Here is a 12060-nt window from a genome sequence, read left to right on the forward strand (position 1 = left end):
CAAGCGATTCTCCTGCCTCAGCCTTCTGAGTAGGTGGGATTACAGGTACACACCATCACGCCCAGCTGATTTTTGTATTTTTAGTAGAGATGGGGTTTCACCATGTTGGTCAGGCTGGTCTCGAACTCCTGATCTCGTGATCCGCCCGCCTCAGCCTCCTAAAGTGCTGGGATTACAGGCGTGAGCCACCACGCCCGGCCAGCACATCTTCTAAACTACATTTTTTGCTGTGACCCATCTTCGAACTTCCACCTATACAGACCTTTTGTATAAATTACACAATAAAACAGAATCAAATTGAAAAAGAAACTTAGCTTACCTTCTATGGAAATCTCTTGTTTAAATCATGTATTCAGGCAAAATAGAAAAACATTTGTGGTTTTTTTCTTGGAGTATATGCAGCTTTAAGAAAATTTTTTTCATTCAGTGGAAGATTGATAATCTCTTTACCTGAAAAATAAGAGGAAAAATCTTATTTTAAGTTCTTCCTTGGTAAAGTTAACTTATCAAAATGGCAGACAACAGGAAAAGGAGGCAGGGCGCTGTGGCTCACACCTATAATCGCAACACTATGGGAGGCCAAGGTGGCAGATCACTTGAGTCCACGAGTTCAAGACTAGCTTGGGTGACATGGAAAAACCCCATTTCTACCAAAAAATACAAAAATTAGCCAGGTGTGGTGGTGCACGCCTGTAGTCCCAGCTACTTGGGAGGCTGAGGCAGATCACTTGAGCCTGGGAGGCAGAGGTTGCAGTGAACTGAGATCATGCCACTGCACTCCAGCCTCCGTGACCAGAGACTGACCCCATCTCAAAAAATAATAATAATTACAAAATTTAAAAAACAGAGCAATGGAAGAGCATTTATCATCTGTCCCTTAAATATAAATGTTGTCTTTGATTTCATAATTCAACTAACAAACATGACACTTAAATGATATATTAAGGTAGTTTTTTTTTTTTTTCAGAGATGCGGTCTCACTATGTTGCCCAGGGTGGAAAGCAGTAGCTATTCACAGTTCCAGTCCCACTACTAATCAGCATGGTAGTTTCCGATGTGCTCCATTTCCAACTTGAGCTGGTTCACGCCTCCTTAGGCAACCTGGCAGTCTTCCTTTTCCGGGAGGTCACCAAACTGATGACGAACTTAGTGCGGACACCCAGTTCACACAGCACATTACAGCCTTCAAGTGATCCTCCTGCCTCAGCCTGCTGAGTAGCAGGAATTACAAGCACAAACCACTGTCCCTGCCTATATTATAACTTTAAAACTCCATTTTATAATTATCCTAGTCCCAAGTGAAATAATGTATTTAATAATTTGTGGGATGGGTGGAGTATTATGTTTAATTGGTGTTGTCAGGTATGAAATCCCTCAGAAAATAAAATTTGTTTTAAAAGTTCTGATTTTTAGCTCTTGAGCCCACCGTCACTTAAATTTCCAATAATGATTAAAAATATTTTAAAATCAGGATTGCCAATACCCTGACCTTTAAAAAGGATTTCTTAGAAATAGGTCCTACAGGCCGGGCGCGGTGGCTCAAGCCTGTAATCCCAGCACTCTGGGAGGCCGAGGCGGGCGGATCACGAGGTCAGGAGATCGAGACCATCCTGGCTAACACGGTGAAACCCCGTCTCTACTAAAAAAAAAAATACAAAAAACTAGCCGGGCGAGGTGGCGGGCGCCTCTAGTCCCAGCTATTCGGGAGGCTGAGGCAGGAGAATGGCGTAAACCCGGGAGGCGGAGCTTGCAGTGAGCTGAGATCCGGCCACTGCACTCCAGCCCGGGCGACAGAGCGAGACTCCGTCTCAAAAAAAAAAAAAAAAAAAAAAAAAAAAAAAGAAATAGGTCCTACATTTGTGGCTGGGCGCAGTGGCTCACGCCCATAATCCCAGCATTTTGGGAGGCCAAGGCAGGTGGAACATGAGGTCAGGAGTTCAAGATCAGCCTGGCCAACACAGTAAAACCCTGTCTCTACTAAAAATACAAAAACTAGCTAGGCTAAATGGCAGGCGCCTGCAATCCCAGCTACTCGCGGGGCTGAGGCAGGAGAATCACTTAAACCCAGGAGGCGGAGGTTGCAGTGAGCCAAGATCGCACCACTGCACTCCAGCCTGGGCCAGAGTGAGACTCCATCTCAAAGAAGAAAAAAAAAAGAAAGAAAGAAAAGAAAAGAAAAAAGAAAAAAAAGAAATAGGTCCTACATTTAAACTTTTTTCTTTAAAACATGGTGTGGCTGGATGTGGTGGCTCACACCTGTAATCCCAGCACTTTGGGAGACTGAGGTGAGTGGATCACGACGAGGTCAGGCATTCGAGACCAGCCTGGCCAACATAGTGAAACCCCGTCTCTACTAAAAATACAAAAAATTAGCTGGGCTTGGTTGCAGGCGCCTGTAATCCCAGCTACTCGGGAGGCTAGGGCAGGAGAATCACTTGAACCCGGGAGGTGGAGGTTGCAGTGAGCCGAGATCGCACCACCGCACTCCAGCCTAGGCAACAGAGTGAGACTCCTCCATCTCAAAAAAAAAAAAAAAGAAAAAAGAAATAGGTCTTACATTCAAACTTTGTTCTTTAAAACATGGTGTGGTTGGACGTGGTGGCTTATGCCTGTAATCCCAGCACTTTGGGAGGCCGAGGCGGGTGGATCATGAGGTCAGGCATACGAGGCCAGCCTGACCAACACAGTGAAACCCCATCTCTGCTAAAAATACAAAAAATTAACTGGGCATGGTGGCAGGCACCTGTAATCCCAGCTACTGGGGAGGCTGAAGCAGGAGAATTGCTTGAACCCAGAAGGCTGCAGTGAGCCGAGATCGTGCCACTGCACTCTAGCCCTGGCGACAGTGCAAGACTCCATCTCAAAAACAAACAAACAAGACGTGGCGCATAGTTCTGTGCACTGTTAGTATCTGGAAAGCATTTTGAGAGATCAATGGAAAGCTAAACATTCTAAACTTAACATGAATACACTTCTTTTTTATTCAGAACATAAAATCAGATCTTTCAAAGTAAAAAAAAAAAGTGTCAGTCACTGTTGAAGTTGGGTGATGAGTACATAGATGTTAATTATTTTTTCTCTACTTTTGCATATTTTTACATTTCATAAAAATCAAACAAAAGGCGGAATGTGGTGGCTCACATCTGTAATCCCAACACTTTGGGAAGCCAAGGCAGGAGGATCACTTAAGTGCTGGAGTTTAAGACCAGCTTGGGCAACACATTCAGACCTTGTCTCTATTCAAAAAACAATTTTCAGTTAGCTGAGTGTGGTGGCACGCACCTGTGGTCCCAGCTACTCAGGAGGCTGAGTGGGAGGAATGCTTGAGCCCAGGAGTTCAAGGCTGCAGTGAAAGGCCAGGCGCAGTGGCTCACACCTGTAATCCCAGTACTTTGGGAGGCCAAGGTGGGCGATCACTTGAGGTCAGGAGTTCAAGACCAGCCTGGCCAACTTGGTGAAACCCTGTCTCTACTAAAAACGCAAAAAATTAGCCGGACGCATGCCTGTAATCCCAGATACTCAGGAAGCTGAGGCAAGAGAACTGCCTGAACCCTGGAGACAGAGGTTGCAGTCAGCCACTCCAGCCTGGGCGACAGAGTAAGACTCAGTCTCAAAAAATAAAATAAAAGGCTGCAGTGAGCCACAATCACACTACTGCCCTGCAGCCTGGGTAACAGAGTGAGACCCCATCTCTAAAAAACAAAAAATAAAAATCAAACAAAAAGGTACTCAAAGTGGTGCCAGTAGCCCAGTTACCACCTTCTAAAACAGGTAACACTTTTTTATACCTAACATTTCATGATAAAAATTATTAAGCTAAGTAACTCAAAATAGGCTTCTCAGCCCACTTTTCTAAAACTTTATACACAGTTTTCAAAATAAGGAAAAGTTTTTACAATGTTGACCTTGGGCCTGTTTATTCTAATCTTGAGTCAATGATTTTGTAGCATGCATCTTCTTAACAAATTCTACTCAGTGTGAGCTGGGGGGAGAATGGCTGTCTGTGTCCCTAAACAGCACCAGCATTAGCCAGGCGTGGCAGTGCACGCCTGCAGTCCCAGCTGCTCAGGACTGAGTGGGAGGATCCCTGCAGCCTAGGTGTGCATGGTTATGGTGAGCTATGATCACACCACTGCACTCCAGCCTGGGTGACAAAGTGAGACCTTGTCTTGTGGGCAGCAAGCCACCCAGGTGCCAAGGCAAGAGACCGAGGGCACAAGCTGTTCCAGTACAATAAATAAATATACAGAAGAAGAGTTATACCAGAAATAGACTACAGATATGATGATATATGAATATTATTAATCATTAGTTTGTAGCATTACTCTTTCAATATTGTAATAATCTTTGTTCTACGATTATAACCTAGGAAAAACCAGGCCATATAGAGATAGGAAATGAAGGGATACGGTGAGAAGTGACTGGAACACGAGTGTGAGCCTCTGTTACGCCCAGACAGGGCCACTAGAGGGCTCCTTGGTCTAGCGGTAGCACCAGGGCCGGGGAAGGCACCCGTTACTTAGCAGACCGGGAAAGGGAGTCTCCCTTTCCCCCGGGGGAGTTAGAGAAGACTCTGCTGCACCACCTCTTATGGAGGGCCCGCCATCAGTCAGGCCCGCCCACAGTTATCCGCAGGCCTGACCGTCTCCCTGAGATGCTGTGCTTCCGTGGTCACACTCCTGGTCTGCTTTCACGTTCCGCCCTGTACACCTGGCTCCGCCTTCTGGAGAGCAGTAGCAGAATTAGTGAAAGTACTAAAGTCTTTGAAATGCATAGAAGAAATAATGACATAAGCTGCTCTCTCTCTCTCTCTCTCTCCACCTCGGCTACCAAACAGGGAAGAGCCCCCTGTCCAGTGGACACGTGACTCATGTGACGTTACCTATCACTGGAGATGGCTCACACTCCTTACACTGCCCCCTTGCCTTGTATCCAACAAATAATAGCGCAGCCAGGCATTCGGGGCCACTACCAGTCTCCGCGTCTTGGTGGTAGTGGTCCCCCAGGCCCAGCTGTCTTTTCTTCTATCTCTTTGTTTTGCATCTTTATTTCTATGATCTCATGTCCACACATGAAGAGAAAAACCCACAGGCCCTGTAGGGCTGGACCCCATATTGTCTCAAAAATAAAAAAAAATAAAGAAATTATATTTATTGTAATTTATCCAGCATTTAATTGGACTGTAATGGGAGAGCCTGGTGAGAGCATCTAATAATGCTGGAAGCAAAGGTCCATTCCCTCCCTTTTTCGTCTTCTACTTAACTGTGTGCCTTGAATGGCAACTGTAACAGCGTAGGAGAGATGGGCAGCTCCAGGCCCACTCCTTAACAGGTACATCCTAAGCATCCACCCCCCATCCTCTGCTCACTGCTTCCCCGGCAACATCACAGCCTCCTACACTCTCCTATTGCAGGCTACAAGCCTTCTTTCGCCCGTACCCTCCAGCCAAGATTCTGTCTCAGGAGGGGAGACTTCAATCACTTTCTTCTCATCATTCCCTCAGCAGCTCATTCTACAGCCCTTGATTTTTCTAGGGAAACTTCTTCCAAGCCCTATCCCCACCATCTTCACTCAATACACCAAATGCTTTGATGTCTACCCAGGAAAAAGCCACCTCTGCTCTCCCGTCCAGGCATCCCACATCCCAGCCAGGAAGTGGGTCAGCATTCTTCTAGGTGCCCATGAGTATTTCTACACAAACTTAAGCTTTCACTAAAAACCTCTGTTTTTTTTTTTTTTTTTTTTGAGACGGAGTCTCGCTCTGCCGCCCAGTGGCCGGATCTCAGCTCACTGCAAGGTCCGCCTCCCGGGTTTACGCCATTCTCCTGCCTCAGCCTCCCGAGTAGCTGGGACTACAGGCGCCCGCCACCTCGCCCGGCTAGTTTTTTGTATTTTTTTTAGTAGAGACGGGGTTTCACCGTGTTAGCCAGGATGGTCTCGATCTCCTGACCTCGTGATCCGCCTGTCTCGGCCTCCCAAAGTGCTGGGATTACAGGCTTGAGCCACCGCGCCCGGCCAAAACCTCTGTTTTTTATACTTTTGCTTCTGGCCAAGATGGACCAACAGACCAGATTTACCTTCCCATCTGCAACAACTAAAAAAAAAAAAAAAGAAAAAAGAAAACACAGGGAAGCAAATGGTTTTCAAGACACTCGACACTGGCAGTAAATGGTCCCTGAAAACAGGGAGACAAATGACAGGAGGGAGCCCTGTAATCGTCTAGCCTCAGCCTGAAAAGCCAGGCCACAGCCCAAGGAAGAAGCACCAGGGGGAGGATGGCAGTCTCCTGACTTGGAAACTCAAAGCTGGGAGTCCAGGCAGTCCAAGGTAGCTAGAGTTCACAGACAGAACACCAGAGAGGGCAAAGCTCACAGCAAATGCTGAAGATCTACAGAGGACACCTCCCGCTCCAGTCTCCAGCCAAGCACTGATCAGTGCACGTGTGTAAGGAAGGTGTTCAAGCCAGGGAAAGCATCACTCAAGAAGACGAGAGGGGCCGGGTGCGGTGGCTCACGCCTGTAATCCCAGCACTTTGGGAGGCCGAGGCGGGTGGATAACCTGAGGTCAGGAGTTCAAGACCAGCCTGAACAACATGGTGAAACCCCATCTCTACTAAAAATACAAAAATTAGCCGGGAATGGTGGCGGGCACCTGTAATCCCAGCTACTCGGGAGGCTGAGGAAGGAGAATTGCTTGAACCTGGGAGGCGGAGGTTGCAGTGAGCTAAGATCGCACCACTGCACTCTAGCCTGGGCAACAGAGCGAGACTCCATTTCAAAAAAAAAAAAAAAAAAAGATGAGAGGGAACAATCCTCAGAGCTCACACAGAGCCAAGGATACTTCCTCTTCCTGCCAGTCCCAGTGGAAAACCTCGTAATTCACAAGGCTTTGGACATAATGCTCAGAAGACATTTGCCTCAGTGGCGGGGCAAAATTAGCCCTAGACTAAAAATTAGCCGGGTTCCACCTAACAAAGCTGAAATGCAAGACCTATCAGAATCAAACTGTTTGCAAGTAATTGAACCTCATCCCAGAACAAAGGTCAAGAATATTTACAGGAACACAAAAATGCTCCGTATCCAACAAGATAAAATTCACAATGTCTGGGCATCTGATCAAAAAGTGCTAGGCATGCAAGGGAGCAGGAAAAGAAAAATCATAAACCACAATGAGGAGAAAAACATAAAACCAACCCAGAAACGACACAGATGAGTTAACAGATAATGCTGGTCCAGGGGTTCATGCCTATAATCCCAGCTACTCAGGAGCAAGGTGGGAGAATCACTTGAGGCCTGGAGTTTGAGGTTGCAGTGAGCCAGGATCGCACCACTGCAATCCAGCCTGAGTGACAGAGCAAGCGGAACCTTGTCTCTAAAAAAAATAAATAAATAAAGAATTGATAAGGACATTTAAATAGTTCTTATAAACGTTATCTCACGCCGGGCATGGTGGCTCACGCCTGTAATCAATCCCAGCACTTTGGGAGGCCGAGGCAGGCGGACTGCCTGAGATCGGGAGTTCAAGACCAGCCTGTCCAACATGGAGAAACCCCGTCTCTACTAAAAATATAAAATTAGTTGGGTGTGGTGGCGCATGCCTGTAATCCCAGCTACTGGGGAGGCTGAGGCAGGAGAATCACTTGAACCCGGGAGGCGGAGGTTGCAGGGAGCCGAGATTGCGCCATTACAATCCAGCCTGGGCAACAAAACTCCATCTCAAAAAAAAAAAAAAAAAATGTATCTCATATGTTCAAAAACCTAAAGGAAAGATTAAGTAGAGACATGGAAGATATACAAAGACCTAAAGAGAATCACAGAAGATGTTTTTTCTTTTTATGCACCACCTTCTGATACCATCACACATAAAAACATTCTTAATCCAAAAGAAGGTAGAAAAAGACAAACAGCGAACAAAGAATACACTGTACTTCTCCTGTAAGCCTCTACACGACGACAACTACATAGGACCTCCACACAATATAACTTTGGTACTCCTTCCTCATCCCCACTCGACTCTGTAACCAAAACCCACCATCTAAATAGGCTGAGTGTCTCTCCCAGCTAACACCCTGGCACATACAGTCCCTCTGACTGGAATGCCCTCTTCCCACTTTCTCTATTTGACAAACTTGTGCCTGATCTTCCTATCTGAAGTTCATCTACATCTACCTTTGTCAACTTTCTGAGTCCCTCCTCAGTGCTCTCACAAGACTACTTATACCTTCTAGAGAATTAAAATAACTCAATTTTAAATATTTTTAATTATGAAATTTTTAAATACATTGAAGTCTAGAGAAGGGCATAATATCCATGTGATGAGACTTAACAAACACTAACATTTGTTTGTATGTGCCTCTTTCTTAATGTTTCTAGGACATTGAGATACGCAGCAACTCAAGCAATCCCCTTCTTCAGAGACAATCACTAACTTGCAGTATCCATAATTTCATTATTTTACGACTTATATTCCCAAAAAAGGCACATTGCTTTAAATACATATTTCAAGTACGATACTTCTCTCATATATCAAGTTCCCATTTATACAGGGTCCTTTTCCAGGTCATCCATTCCACTGGCCTCACAATAAGTTTGAAAATCTGGGCCAGGCACAGTGACTCATGCCTCCAATCCCAGCACTTTGGGAGGCCGAGGTGGGCAGATCACCTGAGGTCAGGAGTTTGAAATCAGCCTGGTTAACATGGTGCAACCCTGTCTCTACTAAAAATACAAAAAAATTAGCCAGAAGTGGTGACACATGCCTGTAATCCCAGCTACTCAGGAGGCTTAGGCAGGAGAATCACCTGAACCCGGGAGGCAAAGGTTGCAAAGGTTGCAGCGGGCCAAGATTACGCCACTGCACTTCAGCCTGGGCAACAAGAGCAAAAACTCCGTCTCAAAAAAAAAAACACAAAAAAAGTTTGAAAATCTGTTATGGCAACTTCCTTCTTATTCTTTTTCACACTTGTCTTGGTTATTCTTCACCCTTAAAAATTTTCTAGTAAAGTAAGTAAATGGAACCAAACTGATGAGGAAACAGCAGAGACTGGATCATGAAACAAGTTCCTGTGGAGCTGAATGGTCGGGTTCCTTCCCCGAGTCTGGCTCCCGTGGAGCACGCTGAATGGTCAGATGAGCCCAGCTCTAGCAGGGCTCCAGGTCCTTCTGCAAGAACAGAAGCAGGAGAGAGATCGACAGGCTCATGAGCAGCAGCTGTGGACAGTGGAGCTAGCTTCTCCATTCTGCAGGTTGCCAGCTCCTGACTCTACCATATGCCCTCAAGAAGAAGAGCCAAGAAACACAGTGAAAAGGTGGAGAATCTTCCTCAGGAAAAAGCTTTGCATGAGCACTGGAAGCACTCAGGCCTAGGCTAATTCCAGACACCAGGAATATGAAAGGGAAAAAAGGAAGCTTGCTCTACTCAGAGATGAACATACTAAAGCATTATACCTCTGAAGTAAAGGCTTTTCTTAGAGGTGCCCAGTCACCCGACTGCTGATTCTCCTGCCACATCCTAAAGCACAGATTGCAACTTAAAGGCCTGCAGAACAAGGCAAGACACTAAGCGTAAGGAAGGAGGCTGGCTGAAAAGACAGCAGCGAGTGAAGGCTGCAGCACCAGCGGGCATGTGCCCGCTGAAGGGAGCAGAGACAGGCCCACCCCAGCAATCACAGCTGTGCAAGGACACAGGGCACCAGGACACGTCTGCTTCTACAAGAAATGACAAAAATTCTAATTTTTTTGTAAATCCCAAATCTTCACGTTTATAATTAATTTAACTTTTTAACACTATGTGGGCCAATACTATGCAGGACAAGCCAAATACATCCTCAGGCCACCAGTGGCTGAGGAGCCAGTCTGCAATGACTGCTCTGCCAGAGAGCCAGCCGCCTTCTCGCCCTCCACTGACCCGGTGTCTTCCTATGCTTAGGTGGCCAGAACACAACACGTTAAACAGCAGACAATTATTTCTCACAGTTCTGGGGCCTAGAAGTCCAAGGTCAAGGTGCTGGCCAGTGAGGTTTCTGAGAAAGCCCGTCTTCCCCGCTTGCAGACCACTGCCTTCTCACTGTGTCCTCACAGCAGGGAGGGTGAGAGCACGCTCTCGGGTGTATCTCTGTATGAGGGTGCCAGTCCCATCTTGAGAGCCCCACCTGGTGACCTCACGGAACCTAATCATCTCCTAAAGGCCTCCCTCCAAATACCACTAAATGGAAGTTAGGAATGTGGGGTGGACACGACACAATTCAGTCCATAGCACCCTGTCTGCCTTTGAGCCCTTCCAGTAACTGAGCACGGGATGAGGCCTCCACGTAAAGCATGTGCTCTGCAACAGGAACACAGTGAGGACCCAGCGACGGGCCGAGAACAGCCTGCTTATGTCGCTGCACATTCCAAGAGTCTTCAAGCTCCCAAGGTAGCAATTCTCCTCCCAGCAGTGGAGGCCCAGCTGGTCTCCCACCAAAGTCTCAGAAAGGTGACTTTAACACACAGCCCCACCAGACAGCTGTCAGGCCCACTCCAGGCTCTCAGTGTCTCCTGGCATTCAGAAGAGTATCCTCCTGGCTGTTACAGAGGATGAAGGCTGAAGTGAAAACTGAAAACCTCCATCTGCTCACCACTAGCAACCATGGCAGCTCTCCCAGTTAAGGACAGAGATGGCCAGCATTCTGAGGATGCACCTTCCTCATCACCAGTGCTAAGGGCCCCGGCCCCCACTCCTCCCCTTCCTGGAGCCCAACGCAGACCCCCCCACAAGCAGCCAGAGAACCTCTTGAGACAGGCAGCCCTGGCCACATCAGGACACTTCCCGACCACAAAGGTCCGGGCATAACGTCCAGTTTCCATCACTGAGCAGCTCTGGAACCTTGGGCAAGTGCCTGCTGCATGTACACTGCAGGTAAAAGTGCGACTCCAAGACAGCACTCATGTCTGCCACCACTGCCCTAGGACAGTGGCTAATACCAGATGCCTCCAAGGGGCCTAGAGAGAAAAACAATCAACTGTAGGAAACCATAGCAAGATCCTAGTCTGCGCCTATCCGCATCACAACAGACAGACAGACTGCCTGTGTTATATTTATTGTCAATAATATACTCCTGGGAAAACACGAACCAGAACAAACAGTCACTGGGTCAAGGGCAGATGGGCAGGGCGTACTCTGGGCTGACACTCTTGAAGGAAAAATAGCTGAAGACAAGCTAGATAAAAAGCATTGTCAAACAAGCAGAAAACAGCAGCAAAAAGCAGCAGGGAGGAAACTGGGGCAGTGAACAAAGCTCAAGTCCAAGCAAGACGCACAGAAGAACCAAGAGCCTAGAAACTGCCTTTAGGATTCCAGCAGCCACAGGAAGAGAGCGGCAGTAGCTGGCTTCATCCGCACACCTAAAGCTCAAAGCCTAATGCAGCAGATAGTTTCCCACCAACCTCAGTTCACAAGCAAAAAGCAGAGGTCTCAGTAGTTACACGACTGGCCCAACGTCATGGGCTAGTAAGTATCCGTTCTAGAACTTGAACCCAGGTTTGGATGACAGCAAAGTCCCTGTTCTCAGTCTCCATATGATAACCAGATTCTGGCTGAGTCAATGAAGAAAAAAAGGAGTTATCAAAGGAAATCCAAAAGGAATGACCAAGATTGAGGGTGATGACAGGAAGGCACCACCCACGACCGAACTAGTCCAAGAAGGACATCACAGCCAAGAGCTAAGAAAGGGTCAGAGCAGAGTTCCATAGGCTTAGAGATGGTGGGATCACGAGGAGAGAGAAGTCTTTGAAGTGGAGCAGTCAACGGGATGAGTGACAGTCAAATTCCTGAAGCGCTCCTAAAGGTTTGACTGTCCATAGTAGCCGAGAGAGAGGACACTGGGCATCAGTCAGTTCATTCAGCAACAAATGTAGCTAATAGTGGGACAAACCTAGTCACGCCCCAAGGAAGCTGACGTCTAGCAGAGAAAACAGACACTGATAGACTCCACACAGTGCCGGACCTGAGAAAGACTGGCGTGAGCAGCAGCAGTGGGCAGCAGCACAGGCCAGCTCCCTGGCTCACGCCCAACAGGTGCCA

At 47.2% G+C, this 12060-nt stretch overlaps 1 protein-coding gene across 50 annotated transcripts in view; it reads right to left on the reverse strand.

Moving 5' to 3' along the window:
* PPP6R2 (protein phosphatase 6 regulatory subunit 2) overlaps positions 1–12060 on the reverse strand; it is a 99832-nt gene that overhangs the window by 69553 nt on the left and 18219 nt on the right. For all 50 annotated transcript variants that reach the window (XM_074003396.1, XM_074003393.1, XM_074003388.1 and 47 more), the window contains exon 2: positions 320–450. The gene's annotated coding sequence lies outside the window, so the exon portion shown is untranslated. The remainder of the gene's footprint in view (positions 1–319; positions 451–12060) is intronic.

The sequence above is a fragment of the Macaca fascicularis genome, chromosome 10 (assembly GCF_037993035.2).
Source record: "Macaca fascicularis isolate 582-1 chromosome 10, T2T-MFA8v1.1".
NCBI lineage: Eukaryota > Metazoa > Chordata > Mammalia > Primates > Cercopithecidae > Macaca > Macaca fascicularis.